A 12,180-nucleotide genomic window follows, 5' to 3' on the forward strand; every position below is an offset into this window, starting at 1 on the left:
AAAATAGCGTAATTATTTATACAAGGAAAAACTGGGCCTCCACTTCGATCCCTCGTGCTTCAATGAGAATCTCGAAGAATTCGTTACTCGTTATCCACCAGTCTTCGTGGCTTAAAGCTACCATTTACTCGTGAAACGTATTTTTAGGAAGAGTATATCTTTTCAAAGGATAATTTTCGCAGTGATTTTCGCTTCTTCTTCTTTTTTTTTTTGGCTCGAAATACACGTTTTTAAATTAATTGGTGAAATTTTGCAACACGAAAAAAAATATATATAAGGAGTAATATAAAAAGAACTTTGAAAAAGTTTTACAAACTTTTTTTCTTTGAACGAAACGTTTTTATAACGTTTCTGCATTTCCAGTTTCGCGATATGAAATTTTTATAAGTGGTGTGAAAACTCTTTTTCTTCCAATTTTCATTTCAATTTGGGAATGAAAGAATTATTTCGATGAAATATAGCGAAAGATCGAAGATCATTGTTTTAAAATTGGAAATATTTTTCGATTTCGGAATAGAAAACAATGCGTTTCGTATTATGTTTGCGCAAACACTGTTTTTTAAACAGGTAAATGTTAATCCTTTATAACGTCATATAACGCGAACAATAGTATATTTTATAACGCTTATCTCGTTTGCTTATCATCGTACTACTTTGCATCACTTGTACCGTTGCAACATAATTTTTGCTTAACTCGTAAAACCCGAACCTATCGCATTACTTTTCTCCGCGTGGAAGTGGAATCGAATTCCAAACACGTTTTTTCTCTAATTATTTTTCCGTTTCCATAAAATTTTATAATATTTATTTTTTTTTACCATCGCACCCTGTAATACTTCAAACTTAATTAATATTATTATTTTGTCAAGATATAATTCCATTTTGTTTTTCAACTTTCCACAATGTATTTCGCTCACGAAAAAACACAATTATAATATATTTAAATACCTATTATTAACGAGTAGCTACAATTCCACCGGTTGGAAAAATATTTCTCCCTTTGTTGAGCCCCCCGTTTCACCCAATAAAATAAATCCGGCTCGAAAGTTTCGGTGACCGAGAACCCTTTCCGGCGATCGATTATCGGAGACCTTTATCGTGGCTCTGATAACAGGCAGGGTTCGACGAACCCTGATTGGACGCGATCGAAAGCTCGACGAACTTGGCCGGTCCGCCGGGCGAACGAGGCCGTGCAACGTCGTTCGAGAGCCGTTCCTTTGAACTTTCGAAGCTTTGACGGGCACACGTCCAACTTCACCCGTATAAAGAGTGTGGCCGCCGTAACTCTCTTCCTTGTGACGACACGTGGACGCACCGGGCTGTCTGGAATTCTCTCCTTCGCTTTGTGCCTTTCACTCCTCGCCTTTCTCGCTACATCCTTTCTTTATTTATTTATTTTTCCCGCGTCACCGGATATTTTTCATTTCGTAACGTATTTTTCGTCTTCCTTTTCTTTTCTTTTTTTTTTCCCGAAAGAAATATTCGGGAAATATTTCTGATCCACGACGATGAATTAGTATATTTCCTTCTTTCCGTCTTCTTTTCGCGAGGATTATTTTGTATTTCTATTTACTCTTATTTATTTATCTATTCCGTGTGAGAATTTTAATTTCAGTTTATGTTTTAAAATACGTACTCCTTTGACCCCTTCCCTTCTTCTCCCTTTTTATTTATTCACTAGAAATCTCGGAATATTTTTTAATTTATCGCACGTCCACAATTTATCCTACGCTTCTTCTTCAACGAGCATTTCCTTTTCCTTTTCTTTATCATTTACTTATTCCTCGCGAGAGAAATCTTGGAATACTTTTTTTACAACTTTGCCTGGAAAAAATCCTCGCTCCACGAGGACGATTCTCGTATTCGATTACTCGTATTCCATCGAGACACGAGGCGCGGAAATTATTTGAAGTCGCGCCGCCCACGCGATTATCATAAGGAACACGGCCTTATACGCTGGCGCGTGACAAAGTCGAGCGATTATATTATCACGTGGAGACGAACGCGGCAGAGAACGAAGCAACGTCGAGATCAATACGATGCATTCTCCTCCTCCATTCACGACTCGCCACGCATTGTAACACACACTTGAAACTCATTCACGATGATCGAGTACGGATGCGAGATGCCTCTCAAACCTTTTTTCCACACACTAAAGAAAGAAATTAATTATTAAGAAATTAAGATCGATTGTGTGTAAATATATATAATTTCGAGGAATTTCGCGATTCTTGAGTTTTTAATAATGCAGAGATCGTCGAGGTGATAATTGACTACTCTCGAAGGATGGAAGTCAGGATGACGTGGATTGCAAAATACTAGAGAGAGAGAGAGAGAGAGAGAGAGGTAATCTAATGCGGTAAAACGTCGATTATCCGAATTCGATTATCTAAATGACCGAGATGAGTGATGTAATACGGTAGAACGTTGATTATCGGTTATTCAAATGATCGAGATGAGGGTGATCCAACGTTGGAACGTTGATTATCCGAATTTCGGTTGTTCAAACACACGTATTTATTCGAGCTAATGGTGCATCTAGCAGTAAATCCAAATTTGAAGAACTTTTAATCTCTCCCTCCTGTGTGAATGACAGCTCGAACGATCAACTATTATTATATTTAACAAGGAGAAAAATATTCAGGAACTAAGATCATAAATTTTCCGTTCTCGGATTCTTCAGAGTAGCTCGTAAATCTCGCTTCTCTTTTGCGATATCAGAGTAGATTTAAGGGTTTACGACATTTTCCAGTGGAATAATTCGAATTCGTGGATCGAGCTCGAGAGAAATTGGCGAATATATTCGAATTTTTAATGGATAGAGGAATTGTTCGAGTTATCATGGATTACGCGTAACGTTTCCCATTTCTCTCTCTCTCTCTTTTATCAAGAAGATTCAAAAGTTCGTGACAAAAGTGAGACGAACTTCGCGGAAAGTTTTGTCGAGGAAACTGTAAACTTTCAGCATCGAACTTTTTACCTGGCCAGTCCGAGGGGCAATAGGTACGATTGCTTGGAGAACTTCCTTTTCTGTGTAAATATTAGCACAGAGTTCGTCTCGTTTTCGTATGAAACGTTTAATGGAGTGCCCGCGACTTTTGACTCCTGCCCTTGCTCCCACTAATTTACATACGTTGCAAATTTCTCGTGTTATCCACCATTCTTTGCGTCAAAGTTTTATCTTTCGTTCGTTCGATTCGCGCGGGAAGTGTTCTTTGTATTAATTTCGAGATAACGCGTTTCAATTTTATGTATCAAAACAAGATTTCAACGTTGAAAAATTCATCAAATCCAAATTCACTTACGTTCGTTTCACGATCATTCTAACTTAATTTCTCCTGTCCTAAAGGAATAGATTGACTCTCAACATTTCTCTAATTCTATTTATCGCCATTCAGCCTGGCAATAGAAAGCAGTGTGCTCGAAATGTACGCTCATATCAGTTGACCATGCATGAGAATTTTCATAATTCAAAACGTATCCATCATCTTCGTATAATGACTTTGTTCGTAACGCGATAAACAACCCCCTTAAAGGGGTAATTGTACACGAAAAGCCACGTGTTAATCTCGAAAAATCTCTCGTTTGAAAGAAGAAGAAGCCTCTCAGGTTTAAAAATTTCATCGAAGAACGTTCATCGAGAAACGTTTTCAAAAATGAACGTTCCACTTCCATCCTTTATCGCGTCGACGTGAGGTTTCCCTTGGTTCGCCGTGTACCTCGTTCGAAACTCAAACAATCGAAGCAACAGAGCAGCGGAAAGACACGTGTACCTGTGCACGCAACGATAATTACGTGTCTACATAGTGGTGTGACTTGCTTCACTTCCGGTCCTCCATTGGCGAGAAAGATAATGAATTACGAGGATCAACGCGCTTAACCAAGATTCGAAAATCTAGCGTTGCAAGATCGCAAGATGATCGTATTTCTAATATTTATCATACAATACTTTTAACGTATGAATATTAATATTAAGCGATAATAACGATGATTTGAATTAGTACTATTCAATACTATTAAAGTCTCTATTAATCCCATAATTCTTTCGCTCTTAGAATTGCAGATGGATTTATGCAATTTTGCAATTCTGAATTATCCGCAATAGTTAGCAATCGTAACTTTTTAACGCTCTCTAAAAATTGTGCAACAACGAATTAATATCTGGCGAATTTTTACTCTCAGAATCATCCCTATTCGTGGATGACTATAACTTTTCCCCTCGCAACTTGCTGCAGATATCAATCAACAAACAACCGACAAGCGAACAGCTTCGTATGCGAAACTATTACGTTATTTCTCATCTTTGCCAATGGTCAGGAACAACTGTTGAACAGCCCTGGCTGTAAATGTAAATGCGGCGTTATTACCTCTATCTTTGCGCGGTTGCCCGCTGTTTTTGAATCATCGCGTATTTTTGGAACGTCGTCGACGAAACTATTCGATACGGGGATTCGGTTTTTACGAGGGCGCGAGCTTGTTCATCGTCGACAATAAACCGTCACGCCTCGAGATTTACGAGGCGGCAAGGTCCGTCATACGCGACGCCTTTTCGTTTCGGGAGAATTGTTTTTGGGAGGAGATTGATGGGGAGAGGGGGGAGGGCTAGATTTTCTAGGCTAAGCTGTAAATTAGCGCCGTTGCATCGTTGGCAACATTCGGATCGGATTTTCTTCCTCCTCGATTTATTTGAGTCGACAAATTAGGGAACGCAATCTTTCTATTTTTCATATGTTAATTTATTTTTACGTGATGCTTTTTTTTTGTAGCGTTTTGGAATACTTCTTTCCAATGAATAATCAAATTGTGTAATATATATGATAGATTGTTCGTTCCATGGATTAAATTACTCGTTAGAATGATGGATAATTTCGATACGAGGCGAGTAATTCGATTAGGAAAAAATCGATTCTCTTTGGAGAACATGGCCCACCAATGTGAAATATTCAAATAAAATAAATATTCAAACCTTGCTCCCGCCTCTCTTCTACGAATATTTACTTCCCCGTACATCCATCATGGAACCAAAAATACATATCGGCCAAACGTCTTCCCTCTTTATTCTCGTATCACTCATCGAATTAACCTATAATCGCCGCGAACCGCATCAATCACCAAATTAAACAACTCTTCCCCCATCTCTCTCTCTCTCTCTCTTTCTCTCAAATGAACGATACCCCTTCTCACCATACCTCTCTCCTTCAAATGCAAATTTGCATCGCATCATTAACCTTTTAATCTCGCCAACTTTCTCTTCGTTCGATTTAAAATTACAACAGTCCGCAGCAGAGGTAAGGTAAACTGCAACAATCTTTAACGTGGCTCTGTGTATCCTCTTTCTACGGTTGTTGAGAGAGGGTGAAAGAGAGAGAAAGGAAACATGGCAGAGCATAGCGCAACACAGGCAACTATCGTGAGGTAGTCGGATCAATATTCCGTCCGGTCCATCCTCTGACCCATATCTCTCTTTCTCTCTTACTTACCTGTTCCTCTACCCGGCTGTCTTTCTCTTGCTTTCTCCTCTCCCTCTTTCTCTCTCGCTCGCCTTTGACCGGATTCTCTCTGCCTTCACCTTTTTGGAGCTTCGTTTGTCGGCGAGATTGCAGGGGTTGCTTCATTTTTGACGTGGAGTATTTTTTTTTTTCTTTTTTAGAAATAATTTTTTGGAGCTTCGCGTATGCAATTCTACGTGTTTAAAAGTTGTTGCAATTGTTTCGCGTCGGTGAATAAAAGTTGGACGCGAAGTATCGAGATTTTTCGGGATTTTCTTTGATTTTTGTGGCTAGCCTCTCGAATCAGGCATTGTACAGATATTCTTGTTTCTCGAGCACGTGATGCGCGTTTTCTTTTGATTATCGAAGTGAATTTTTGGAATCGTATGTGCTTGTTTTGCAACTCTGTTTATTATTGTATACTTGAGCACCGGGTGGATTGTATGTATTTCTAGTCGCGCTAGTATAACCCTAACTTTAGCGCCAAAGTTAGCACCCAAAAGACACTGTGATATTATTTTAAATATACACATATATAGATTATAACTTTCTTTTTTCCGCTTCAACGTAATTAATTATAATTCTCCCGGATAATTCGTTCTCCTTCCTTCCTTCCTTCCTTCCGAAAAATAAATACTTTGGGAAGTTTCATTAATTTTCTTATTCAAATATTTATCCCGTTACTATTTAACATCAAAGCAAAACGCAAATAGCAAAATGTTAATAATTACCTCAAAAATACAGAAGAAATTTTGTTCGTTTTAATTACTTTCTTCATTGATTGAACTTACTGCTTTCGAAAAAACCTTTCAACAAAATTTTTGATTCTTCACAATTAACGAATCTCACAATTAAGATCAGACAATTCATCCTCCCTTCCTCCCCAAAAATAAATATTTTCTTCTCACCGAGAAGAATGAATTCCTTTAAAAGCTCTATAATAAAAACATTCATGTATAATAAATGTAAAAAGAAAAAACACACACATACACAGCATTCTTCTCCGAAAACTATCGTAAAAATTTCGCCTTGAAATTACCGCATCCCCGTTAACAAGCTTGAAACACGAGCGCGTTTAATCGCGGCCATATTTTTCCACCCCCGCGGAAACCGGTTCTAAGGGTAAGAAACCCGCGTTTCCCTCCTCACTCCATATCGCGCTATGATGTTTCAGCGAACAACTCGGGCTCTTAACGCGCTCTGCTGCTTTTTTTTTCCTTTTCCTTTTTTTTTTTTTTATTTTCCCTCCTCTCTGACCTATTTTCCACGCGCACCCTCCTCCCCTCCTTTCCCTCCCTTTCCTCCCCTCCATCCCTTGTTCCACCGTTGTCTTCCCCTTTTGTCCACCGTTTTTCTTACGTTTCTCCCTCGCGACTCTGCCGCCTCTCCGAGTTCATTCATTCATGTCCATCCAGTCTGACTCGTTACTTTTCATCCCCTGACCTACATATCCTCCTCGTCGTCTTTTATTTACGTATTCCTTCTCGACCTGGGTATCACTGTCCGCTCGATAAATGTATAAATCGCTCCTTCTCCCGCCCCCACGCTTCCCAGTCTCACCCCCTCTCGAAAGGGGGTGGTTAAGAACGAGGATAGGAGGATGCACGGTTTCTATCATCTTCGATTTATTTTTATTCCCTCGTATTTATAAATAAATTTCTGGAATATTAATACGAAAATTTGCACTCTTCAGAGAGAAATGTAATTTCGTTTCGAAACTTTATCAACTAACTTTATCCTTTATCCCTTATCTCAGAATTATATATTTTATATGGAGAACGTAGAAAATTTTTCAAACGTGGATAAAAAAGTAATCAACGTATCTTTAATATTTTTCTCGATAATTGTAAATAAATATATATAATCTTTGGAAAGTTGTCCCAAGAGGTTGCGATACGCAATATTGATATACATTTAATTAAAACGGATTATATATACACGATTGTATATATACACACGGTGAAAATATCAATCGACAAGGAGACGTTATTCGAGGAGAAACATTGGAGCGGTTCGGTCGTCCAGCCGACAGGTTGCTTAATTATTAATATTGGCTGCAATTTCATCCTGCTTAAGATCGACAAGTAGGTCGCGGGACTGGTTTTGGCGCTCTTTGTTATTTATCGTGCGACACGATCGAGCACGCACGCCCCTCTTCGAGAAAATGTCAACGGGGAGTAGTAATATCGCGATTGAAATTCGTTTCTTCGGCCCGTGTCCTCGATATACTTCGTATACTTGGTCGCACGCGTTGCTACAGGGTGTCTTGTTTCGTCTTCTAAAATATCTTTTCGAGGAAAGAAATTTTTTTCTCTACGAAAGGAGATGAATTGCAATTATTTTTCCGTGCGAAGATCGTCTTTGATCCTTCATTAATTGGGAACTTTAAATGTAATGGATGCTTGTCGTAATATAGAAACTTGTTGTTGTATTAAAAAGTTTAAGAGAGTTTATTGTCGCTTGTTTTTGAAGTTTGTAAATTGCGTGAAAACAAGTGAACAAAAGTATATCGCATCGTGTGCTCCCAATCTTTTATATACGATATAAATTTTACTCAAAAGTATCTCCTAAATTATCGATTATTCTTCGGCATAAATAGCTTAATACTTTTTTGTGGAATATAAAAGTTATATCGATTGACGGATAAGGTGATTAAAAGTATAATATTATTTGATATGATTAAGGAATAAGAGGAGGAAATCCTATATCAAATAGTCAAAAATATATCTTTTCCTCTTGATATCTCATTTTATTCGGATAAAAAGGACACCCTGTATTAAGTGTATCTTTCAAAATACGGTGTGAATGCGCGTGTGGCCTTCTCATTATCGTGGGACTCGCGAATGATAAACGCAATCGATTCGAGTGACAATTTTTTTTCTTTCTCCTTTTTTCCCCTTTTTCCTTTTTCTTCTTCTCTCTTTTCCTTTCTTTTCTCCTTCCTCCGCGCGAATGAAGCGTGTACACTGTTCCCGATCACGGTGTTTGCTTCTTCGCGTGCATAACTCTCGCGTTGCATCGTCAGAAAGAAGTTTTTGCTCCAACGAGCCTGTTTTTCTCTTTTGACGGAGGATCTTGCTTTCTTCGCGCATCGGTTTCTTCATTCACGCTTTGATGTGAAATTATCTTTGAGAAGTTCGAGTATCTTTTCATACGGATACTCGAGGAATTATTTAATCCCTGCTGAAAGAAAATTTTTTTGTCTTTTTTCCTCTTCTTCTTAATCTTCTCCGCGCCAACCCTTTATTTTTTGGGGAGCGGAGAAAATTTTTTTCATCTCGAAATTATTCGCATTAACTGATATGATATAAAAGAATAAATTCGTAAAAGTTTTTTTCCTAAGTGAAATGAAATTTGTTTTGGGAACAGATTGGGCGACAGGCAATCGAGGACAAAGGCGGAAATTTCTAAGAATTACACATGTGTAAATATTATTTCCAAATGTTTATAGCCGTGTACACGAGCAAAAAAGTTGCTTGTTGGAAAAGGCCTTGGAACCGTTACAAGCAAAGCGTAACGTCAACGATTCAACGATACTCGCCACCGAGTTCTAATCAAGTATCGACGAAATATAGGCGGAGGGGAGGGGGAGGGCGACGAGCATCGCGATTCGTTGATTTCAATCTGCGAAAGGTTGTCCGCCGTAATTGGTAGATTTCTCGTTTCCGTTTCGCTTGTTGTGAACGTGGGTGACAAAGCTTGCGCCACGATACACGATCGATGATTAACCTTCTTTTCATCTTATATCCGTGAAATTCTTTATTCAACGAAACGATAGAAATCTCTATTCAAAAAGGGGAAAAAAGGAAAAAGGAAAAACATATAAATACACGTTTCTATTTGTTCGATAAATTAATCGATGCTCTTCGATGGAAATATGTTTGATCGATCAAAGAGAAATAGCGAAGCAATAATATTTGGTAAAAATAATTCATCGAATTATTGATCGATCATTCGAGGAGATAATATTTATTTTTTAAGTGAAAAACTGGTCTTGATGCATGGGATAAATATTGAATAATGGATGTGGTAATAATCGTGGTAATAGTGTTAGGGAGAAATTTAATAACAATGATAATAAACGTTGCATATTGAGAAAGCAATTATTTTCATCAAGAATCAAACGACAAATAACAATGGCAATTAAATAAATAATTTATTTCGTGATGTGACAAATAAATCATTTAATTGTGAATATATTAATTCGCTCTTTATACACTTTATTAAAATAACGGTTATAACTGTTGTTGATTATGGAATATAATAATGCGACTACGCTTTTGTCGTGTAAAATTTTTTTCAACCCAGTTTTCGTATCATCAAGATCTTATTGTATAATATTATCGCGAGATAATTGATACGCAATTTAAATGCGCATTATTTGCGAGAGATTTAATTTTAATTCGAATTATAAACGTAAATATATCCCGTTACATAGAGGGATTATCAAATTATTCGAAATATGTTACATAATATTTGAACGCTCTACATCAGACACAATATATTATCGATCCCATTTTAATAATATTTTTATAATATATCTCGAATATTGAATAATTTTGAATAGTTTTAAAAAAATATATAATTCGTTCGTTTAAAGAAATTCCATATATTCCATAAACGATTGACAAACGATTTTTTCAAATTTTCAAGGAGTATAGAAGAAAAAAATAAAACGTTTGTCCTCCTAATAATAAATAAATTAGATTAAAAGAAATTACAAACATACCGAATCTTCTCTTCGCATCCCCCCAATTAAATCATCGTATACTCGTCACTTGAAAATTTAAACAAAATCCTCCAATCGCATAAATCACTTTCGAGGAAAGTGGATACCGATTGGTTCGATCCGAATCCTCGTTCGATTACCGGTAAAAGTGGGAGGGTGAAATTGACGATTGAAATATCGCGCGTTTTCGAACGCCATCTTCGAAACGAGGCAAGCGAGGAAGACATCGTGCCACCGACTTCCGCTCAGAGCGCACCGGATCCACCATAAGGTGAACACGTGTCGTCGTGATAATAGCGTGATAGACACGCTCTGTCCAACGATGCCACCGGACGAAACCACGAATATCTTCTCCGTGATCAAGAGCGTGATAAGTGATCCGTTATTTAAGCAAATAGCCTCGCGGATAATTAACAAGGTAATAGATCTTTTTTTTAGAGTATTTTGTTCTTTTTTAAGGGATAGGGATTTTCTTTCAGATAAAGGATATCGTAGAGGAAAAGGAGCGAAATGAAACGAGATCACCGTTTAACACAGTTCAACCGTCTACTCGCGTTCGAAGATCGAAGTTTTATTAAGTGGAAAGCGTTTAAAAATATTCAAGAATTATGGTCGAGGGAGAAATTAATCGCGTTATAGATATGCCACACGAATATTTGAATATTATCATAGGTAAGAAACTTTCGAAATTATTATTTTTTGTATCATTGTGTACCACTCTAACATCGTGGAATGGACGACAAATTTTCTTTTTCTTTTCTCATTATCGTCGAGCGCAAGAAAAAAACAAAAATTCAAATCGAGTCAGTGGATACGAAATTCCATCCTCGCGTAATTCGACGATTCGTGGAAATTCTCGATCCGATCGAAAATTGGGAGATGAAGATCGAGAAAGGTCGTAAAGCGCGCGTTAGCAGGGCCGATTAAAAACTTTTATGTCCGCGCAACATGACGCGGCGACTTGTTTTTGTCAGCCGGGCCTATTTATACGCGCCTTTTGGCAGCCACGCGAGAAACTTCGTCACGAAGATCCCGTTTCCGTTTCGTCCCTCCTCCTCGTCTCTCTCTCTCTCGCCCACAATTTTCCCCAAACTCTGTCTCCTTGCCTCTTTCTTCCCTTTTTCCTAGATCACCTCGATATCACCTCGTTTCGTTTTCGAGAAAAGTGTAATCGTATTAATTGATCGCGATTTAATTTTTTGATCGAGGTTTAGGGTCGTCTTCGTATTCCTCCGTTTTCAAACGTTCTTTCGTTGGTTTCTTTGAGGATTTTTTTGAGGAGAGCGAATAGTGGACGTATTGATTCGTGATAATGAAGCGATTTTGGTGGAGGTGAATCAGGTTCGAGGTAGATTAATAATAGTGATACTTGGTTAGTTCGCGTATGGTCGCAAGATGGAAAGGATTGATGGAGCAGGCCAGATGGCCGACACGGTATCGCGTTTCCCTGGATTCTGTCTGCTGGATTACGCGAGTTTTGCCTCGGGGATCTCGGTTTTCGGGGCTCACTCTGTTTATAGTTATGCACGCTTGTTTGGATCTCTCGACGTCCATGACGATCTGGGCGAACGGAGTGGAAAATCGAGATTTACAGCAATTTTGTAACCAACTTTTTTCGATATTTTATTTTGTAAAATCGTTCTTTCTTTCGCGAAAAGAGTTTATTAAGATCGGTTCAATAATATTGCAACAGAGAAGATAATCTCTGTGCAAAATTAAATTTTCACGAACATGAATAAATAAAAACGTAATATATTTAGTTCTTTCTCATGTAGAGTTCTTTTTGCATATTTAAATTTTGCATAAATGAGTAATACGAATACTGTTAGTTATAAAGAAAATCTCGTAAAATTATGCGTACAAATATTCATTTATACGCATCTGTTCCTCGATATAACGTGTATCTCTAATATCTGTTTCTTTTTTAACGTTGCACGTGCTCGATACGAAAGGAGAGGCAGG

At 37.8% G+C, this 12,180-nt stretch overlaps 1 long non-coding RNA gene across 1 annotated transcript in view; it reads left to right on the forward strand.

Moving 5' to 3' along the window:
• Positions 1-10,293: 10,293 nt before the first annotated feature.
• The window catches only part of LOC102673370, a 2,856-nt gene continuing 969 nt past the window's right edge, over positions 10,294-12,180 (forward strand). The window contains exons 1-2 of the long non-coding RNA XR_421820.2: positions 10,294-10,636; positions 10,698-10,890. This is a non-coding gene — a long non-coding RNA (uncharacterized LOC102673370). The remainder of the gene's footprint in view (positions 10,637-10,697; positions 10,891-12,180) is intronic.

The sequence above is a fragment of the Apis dorsata genome, unplaced genomic scaffold (genome assembly GCF_000469605.1).
Source record: "Apis dorsata unplaced genomic scaffold, Apis dorsata 1.3 scaffold_247, whole genome shotgun sequence".
NCBI classification, from domain to species: Eukaryota; Metazoa; Arthropoda; class Insecta; order Hymenoptera; family Apidae; genus Apis; species Apis dorsata.